Source organism: Macaca thibetana, chromosome 5, assembly GCF_024542745.1.
Source record: "Macaca thibetana thibetana isolate TM-01 chromosome 5, ASM2454274v1, whole genome shotgun sequence".
NCBI classification, from domain to species: domain Eukaryota; kingdom Metazoa; phylum Chordata; class Mammalia; order Primates; family Cercopithecidae; genus Macaca; species Macaca thibetana.
Window position 1 is genome coordinate 125,878,509 of NC_065582.1, and position 8,492 is coordinate 125,887,000.

An 8,492-nucleotide genomic window follows, 5' to 3' on the forward strand; every position below is an offset into this window, starting at 1 on the left:
AGACCAGAGCTAGCAGACACGGCCCTCTTGCCACGTAATGTCTGGTGCCACTTTGGAACTCTGCAGGGAGTCCACACCAGCAAGAAAACCCTTATTTAATGCAGCCTCTCAACCTTGGACTTCTCAGCCTTCATAATTATAAGTATTCATTTATTTTCTTTATAAATTACCCAGTTTATATAAATCAACAGAAAATAAATTAAGACACCTTCTAAATACCAACTCAAATTTGCAGATGAACAATGAGCACACTCATCAGAATAGCTGAAATAAAAAAGCAGACAATTCCAAGTATTGGTGAAGATGTGAAGCAACTGGAACTCTCAGACTTTGCTGATGGGAGTATATATAACACAGTTTGGAAAACTGGCTGCATCTACCAAAGCAGACATACACATTACCTTTGACCCAGTAAGTCCCTTATGTAAACTCGACAGAAAATGTCCGCATATATTCCTAAAAAGACATACAGTAGAATGTTAATAGCAGCACTCTCTGTGGTGGTCCTAGATTAGAAATTATCCAAAAGTCTGCCAACAATTAAAAATATAAATCATTTATGATATGTCATATAATGGAATACTATAAAGCATTGCAGAAACATTGAGAATAAGCTATTTATAATTATACACAAAAATATTAATGAATCTTACAAGCATATTGTTGAGTTTAAAGAGCCAGACACAAAAACCCACATACTGTATGATTCAATTTCTTAACAAACAAAAACAGGCAAAAACAATACATGCTTTAAAAAGTCGGAATCATAGTAACCCTAGAGACACAGGATGTGATTAGAAAGGAACATGGAGTAGGATTTAGGGGTACTGGTAATGTTCTGTTTCTGGATCTGGGAGCTAGTTCAGTTTGTAAAAACTCTTGTGAGATTGAAATTTGTGCACTTTTAAGTTATATGTTACATTCAATAAATACATTTTAAAAATAATGAGTAAACATTCTCAGAGGTATAGCATAGAATGTGCAGAAATAGGAAAGACAGTTCATCATGGAGCATAGACCTGGGGGTAGAATGGAGGGTGAATGTGTATGGAGAAACATTGGGATTATAAAATACAGGGCAGTGTCACAATTTAGAGACACTAAGCTAAGGTGCAGCTGAAAATGTATGTGTGTGACTTGGTCCAGATTCTCCGAGACCAGACATCAAGATAGGATTAGGCATACAAGAAGTTTATTAAAGTAAGTGTGTGTGAGAGGAAATGGGGAGGCAGCTGGGAGAGGCTGGCAAAGACATCAGACCATGATGAAGGATTGACCTTGAGTGAAGGGGGAAGTGAATGTAGGTTGAGTGGAACATCTTGGACTGCACTGCAGTTCAAGCGAAAGTTCAGTAAGGTCTCTGGGGAATCCTAGAGTCCAAGTCACCTGTTAGAGGAAACCTGCATCTCCCAGGAAGGTGTCTATGTTAGCATTCTGCTGTGCTTCTTTATCAGTTAGGAGCAATGCTTGGGAAGCTTAGTCCTGGGACGAAAGTAATGATGAATTTTAAAGCATAATGTACAGAGCCATCAGTCAATTATGCTCCTTGCAGTCAGGGATCCAAAGGTACCTTTTCATGACTGCCACAACAAGAAGAAAAAGCCTGTGACAATGGCCTGCTGGTAAAAACCTCTCTAAAATAAAAGCTTTGATTTTTAGCATTTGACAATTTCCTTGATGTTTTTCAAGCTAAAAATTGCAAATGGTTTGTAAAATTTCTGAGTGTCTGATAATGTACTCTCATGATAGTATCAGCCATCTCCAGCATACCACTCCTGTAAAGTTTGACTCTACAGGCAAAACAAAAGCCAATGTTTATCAAAGCAAAAACTTTAGAAAATTTTCACAATAGAAAGTCTTATGTTTTACTTTTTCCTAAAGTAAGATGATTGTCTAAAAGCTACTGGTGGGGACAGGAGGCAGAGAAATTCTGGGCAGAAAAGGGGGGGGTCCCTGGTGAAGCCTCAACCTCTAGTCTAAAACCCTGAGACCACAGCCCAAATTGAGAACTTATAACCCTGTTTCCCACTCGAATGTTGCCTTTTCCTAAGCCACCATGGCCCTGCCCCACCCCATCATGTGCCTATAAAGACCCTGGACTCAGCAAGCAAAGCAGAGAAGCAGCTGGATATGGAGGACTATGGCTAAATGTCAGAGAGAAGTGGCTGGACTTCAAAGGGACAGCTTGATGGCATAACTTTGGAGAAGAATGCTGCCCGAGACACCTGGACTTCAGAGGAAGATTATCTTTCTGCCCTGTTCCCTTTTCAGCTCCCCGTCCCATTGAAGATCATTTTCATCAGCAATAAAATCACCCACATTTAACATCCTTCAATTCATTTGTACAACCTCATTTTTCCTGGATGCTGAACAAGAGCTTGGGAGTCATAAGTGTGGATATAAGAGGCTGCAAAGGCAGAGGACCCACCAAGCTGTTAACACTTAAGTTGTCTGTGGACAGCAGAGCTAAAAGAGCACTGTAACATGCTTTCTGAAGCTTCAAGGGTCACAGGCACCCCCCTGTAGATGCTGCTGCTGTGGGGCCTGCACAGAGTTTGCCCTTGCAAGTACCCAAAAGTGCTTACCCCAAATCCTGCCCGCTCAGCTGTGTGCTCCCTCCTGCAGTGAGTCTGAGTAAGTGGAGGTCACTCATGCCAGCACTGAAGTGACCAGCTGTTTCCAGCACTCATGCAATCCAGTTCTCGCCTCATTCACTCATACACACCCTTCTGTGAGGAGTTGAGAGCTGCTGACTGAGTAAATGAGGTACCTCTGTTGCAAGTTCTGTGAAGGGGTCAGGGAAATATCCTGCTGCATCTGGGGGCCTGTACAGGACATGTAAGAAGGGTGAGTAAATGCGGATCAGCTGGATCTGTCTCTTCACTTCTTTTCCAAGATTTGTTGTCCTCAGACTTTCCTCCGAGCTATGCCATTTGCAGGGGACAGGATAGAACCCTGTTACCTCTCTCTAGTGCAAAGAATGTTGGCTCTGTTTACCTTTATGGGGGTCTGGTTATCGTGTCAGACCAGAATAAAGTCCCAGGGCAACTGTAGGCATCTGGCCAAGGTCACTACTCAGTGTTGCCGGAAGGCTCCTAGAGCGGCCCCAGTCCCCAACTGCCCATTAGGATATTAACCAAGACCCTAGACTTTTCTATGGTATCTTTCCCTTTCTTCTTTAACAGTTTGAAATTGCTCCTATCTCTTTTTTCATAATAATAAGAGTTTTACTGAAAACTGCAGACGTTTTACTAGGTAGAATGAGCTTTTTGCCCAGCCATCAGATATGTAATTCAGAACAATGTGATTTCCATCTGCATTAGTCAGGGTTCTCTGAGGGACAGGACTAATAGGATACATTGTGTATATGAAAGAAAGTTTATTAAGTAGTGTTGACTCACACAATCACAAGGTGAAGTCCCACAATAGGCCATCTGCAAGCCAGTCAAAGTCCCAAAACCTCAAAAGTAAGGAAACCGACAGTGCAGCCTTCAGCCTGTGGCCAAAGGCCTGAGAGTCCCTGACAAATCACTGGTGTAAGCCCAAGAGTCCAAAAGCTGAAGAGCTGAGAGTCCAATGTCCAAGGGCAGGAAGCAAACAGCATGAGAGAAAGATGGAGGCAAGAAGACTTAGAAAATCTCGTTCTTCCATATTCTTCTGCCAGTTTTTATCCTAGCCACGGTGGCAGCTGATTAAATGTTGCCCACCTAGATGGAAGGCGGGTCTGCCTCTCCCAGTCCACTGACTCAAATGTTAATCTTCTTTGGCAACACCCTCACAGACACACACTGGAACAATACTTTACATCCTTCAATCCAATCAAAAGTTGATACTCGATATTAACCATCACAAGTCCACCTTTTGTCAACTTGAACCCATACACATCTCCTGAAATTATACAAAATCTTCAAATAAAGACAATAATAAGGTCATCATTATGTCTTACACAATACAGCTATCCTTTGTACAACCGGAAACACCAATCCCCAACCCAAATGCTATTACATAAAGCTAATAACACTTAGATGCTGATATGAAGTCAATAAACCTTATGTCACATGATAAAGAAAAAAAATGAAAAGAAAATGAAGATATTTTCTTAGTACAAGTGTATACATGCACAAACATGTTCCTAACAAAATAAGGAGAAAATACTCATGACAATTATAGTCCTCATTTCTGCACCTAGTCATGCAGTCGTAGCTGGTATTGATGACTACTTTCTTCTACTACTCATTCCGTATTCCCTTTGCCTTCAGCAAGCACTTCAGCGGGTTGTGGTTTTTTACCTAGTAGAGTGACCCAAACCTTTATTCCTGAAGGGTCTGGGCCATTTGCAGTACTGTCTGGATTGGCTGTTGTAGTTTCCCATTGACCTTAATCACAGGGCATGGTAATACTAAGAGACACCCTAAGGGATCTCCTGTATTCCATGCATACTCTTCCTTACCTCCATTGTGGAGTAGTACACTGATTTCATCTTCATAGTCTGAGTCAATAACCCCAGCTAACAGTCTAACTCCCTTCTTAGCCTGTTGACTTAGAGGTAGGAGGAGCCCAAGGTGGCCAGGTAGCAATCTTAACTTCCAGTTTAATTAAATCATAGTTGTGTCTCCTGATGGCAGCATTCCTCCCTCTGGAACTAAGACCTCTAGGCTGGCAGAACATAATGTCATGGGAACAGGAAGCAAAAATTTGCTAGTGGGTCACTAGGGGTGATGATGAGTGGTGCCACTTCCACTTGCATCCCTTGATTCCTGGACCTGTGAATTCTGGCTATGGGAGAAACTGTACCATATATTGGAGACTAATTCAGAGTATACACAGCCTTCTGAAGAACTTTGCCCCAGCAATGCAAAATATTGTCACCTAGTTGGCATTGTAATTGTGACTTCAAAAGGCCATTCCACTGTCCTATCAATCCAGTTGCTTCAGGATGATGGGTAGTGAATTCCATGAGCATGAACCCACTGTCACACTTCTTTAGCTGTAACGTGAGTGCCTTGGTCAGAGGCAATGCTGTGTATAATACCATGATGGTGGATAAAATATTCTGTGATTCCACAGATGGTGGTCTTGGCAGAAGCACTGGTTCAGGATAGGCAAACCCGTATCTGAAGTGAGTGTCTATTTCAGTGAGGACAAACTGCTGCTCTTTCCATGATGGAAGAGGTCCAGTATAATCAACTTGCCACCAAGTAGCTTGCTGATCACCCCAAGAAATGGTGCCATATTGAGGGCTCAGAGTTGATCTCTGCTGTTGGCAAATTGGGCAGTCAACAATGGTCATAGCCAGGTCAACCTTAGTGAGTGGAAGTGCATGTTACTGAGCCCATGCATAATCTCCATCTCTGCCACCATGGCCACTTTGCTCATGGGCCCAATGGGAAATGACAGGGTGGCTGGGGAAAGAGGCTGAGTGGTGTCCACAGAATGAGTCATCCTATCCACCTGATTATTAAAATGCTCCTCTGCTGAGGTCACCCTTCAGTGAACACTCACATGAGATACAAATATCTTTACAGTTTTTGACAACTCATAGAGGTCCACATACACACTTCTTCCCCAAATTTCTTTGTCACCAATTTTCTAATCATGCTTCTTCCAAGTCCCTGACCATCTGGCCCAACCATTGGCTATAACCCATAAACCAATACATAATTGCACATCTGGCCATTTCTTCTTCCAAGCACAGTGCACATCCAGGTACACTGCTTGAAGTTCTGCTCACTGGGAAGATTTCCCTTTGCCACTGTCCTTTAGGAATGTCCTAGAAAGGGGCTGTAGTACTGTAGTTTTCCACTTTCAGGTGGTGCCTGCGTACCGTGGAGAGTCATCTGCAAATCAGGACCTTGTCTTCTCTTCCTCTGTCAATTGATCATAGGGAACTCCCCATGAGGCCATCGCTGAAGCCTGGGGGAGAGAAGGCAGAGTGGCAGGAATGGGTACCATGGTCATTTGAGCCACTCCTTCATGTAACTTTCTTGTGACCTCAGGACTTGCTCGAGCCCGATCACTTATACACTACTTCCATTTGATGATGGAATGCTGCTGTGCACACCCCGGTTTGTGGCTAAATGGGTCAGAAAGCACCCAGTTTATGATAGGCAGTTCAGGTCACATGTCAACTTGATAACCCATAGTCAAACATTCAGTTTCTACCAAAGCCCAGTGACAGGCCAAGAGCTGTCTCTCAAAAGAAGAGTAGTTATCTGCAGAAGATGGCAGGGCCTTGCTTCAAAATCTTAGAGGCCTCTGCTGTGATTCACCTATAGGGGCCTGCCAAAGCTCCAAACAGCATCCCTATCTGCCAGACACCTCAAGCACCATTGGATCTGCTGGGTCATATGGCCCAAGTGGCAGAATAGCTTGCACAGCAACCTGGACCTGTTGCAGAGCCTTCTCCTGTTATGGACCCCATTCAATACTAGGAGCCTTCCAGGTCACTCAATAAATGGGCCAGAGTAAGATACCCAAATGAAGAATGTGTTGCCTCCAAAATCCAAATAGGCCCACTAGGCATTATGCCTCTTTATTGGTGGAAGGGGTGGCCAAATGCAGCAACTTACCCTTCACTTTAGGAAGAATATCTCAAGAGGCCTCACACCACTGGACCCCGGAAATTTTGCTGAGGTAGAAGTTCCCTGAATTTCAGTCAGATTTATTTCCCATCCCCTGACATGCAAATATCTCACCAATAAATCCAGTGTGTTTGCTACTTATCACCCACTGGATCCAATCATGCTAATGTCATCACTGTAATGGACCAGTGTGATATCTTGTGGAAGGGAAAAGGGATTAAGATATCCACAAACAAGATTATGACACAAAGCTGGAGAGTTAATATACCCCTGAGGTAAGACATCTGAAGGCAATTTGCAAGCTGAAGGTAATTTGCTTCTGCTGGGCCTTGTGGACAGGAATGGAGGAAAAGACATTTGCCAAATCAATGGTTGCATACCAGGTACCAGGAAATGTGTTAATTTGTTCAAGCAATGAAACCACATCTGGTACAGCAGCTGAAATTGAAGTCGCAATTTGGTTAAGCTTACAATAATCCACTGTCATTCTGCAAGATCCATCTATCTTCTGCACAGGCCTAATAGGAAAGTAGAACAGGGATGTGGTGGGAATCACCATCCCTGTGTCTTTCAAGTCCTTGATGGTGGCACTGATCTCTGCAATCTCTTCAGGGATGCGATATTGTTTTTGACTTACTGTTTTTCTAGGTAGAGGCAGCTCAATGGCTTCCATCTGAGCTGCCTCTCATTTTCTACCATAATAGCCCTCACCTTACCAGTCAGGGAGCCAGTGTGGGGATTCTACCAGCTGCTAAGTATGCTAAGTATGTCTATGCAAATTACGCATTCTGGCACTAGGGAAATGACCACAGGATGAGTCTGGGTACCCACTGGACCAACTGGAAGTGGGACATGAGCTAAAACTCCATTCATTACCTGACCTACATAAGCCCCTACTTTAACTGGAGGACCACAGTGACATTTTTGGTTCCCTGGAATAAACGTCAGCTAAGAGCCAGTGTCTAGTAGTCCCCAAATAATCTGATCATTTTCCTTTCTGCAATGCACAGAGAGTTTGCCGGGGGTGAACCCCAGAGGCCCCTCTAGCAAGGGAGCTAGCTCCCTCTTGCCTGCTCCTCTTGGTCCACTCCATCCTCCCTATCCAGCTTCTCTCTCTTGTTTGCCCCCTCCTAGAATTCCTCACCCTAGATAAGCCCCAGTCTCGCTCGTGCCCCTCCAACAGATGCCTGGTGAATTTGGCCTCAGTAAGATCCAGGTCCCCTTCCCTCTATGGGACTTAAGGCAAATTAAGGGGGAATCCTGGCAAGTTTTCAGATGATGCTGACAGATGTATAGTGGCTTTCCAGAATTTAAGTCAAGTATTTGAACTCTCCTGGAAAGATGTTATGTTACTTTTGAATCAAACCCTGACTAACACTGAGAAGCAGGCTGCTCTGCAAGTAGCAGAGAGATTTGGGGATGAGCTTTGTGTCACATATAGTGTCAAACTTTATCCAACTAGAAGAGAAGTAGTACCATTGGATAACCCTAAATGGGATCCCACTGACAAGATGGGAGAATGGAAGAGGAGACACTTTCAGGTGTGCATAATGGAGGGATTTTGTAGGACTAGAACTAAGCTTCTCAATTATTCTAAGCTATCCATGATAGACCAGGGATTTGATGAGAATCCCACTTCCCTCCTGGAAAGATTAAGAGAGGCCTTGGTAAAGCACAACTCTCTATCTCCTGATTCAGTCAAGGGACAACTAATCCTAAAGGATAAATTCATTCCTCAGGCAGCCCCTGAGATCAGGAGGAAGCTGCAGAAACAGGCCCCGGGACCAGATAGTACTTTAGAGAACCTCCTGAAAGCAGCCCCTGTCTTTTACGATAAGTCACTGGAATAGATTCCCGAGTTTGTTACACCCAAGTAAAGGCCTGAGAAGCTGCTGGAGTTACCTCCATGAA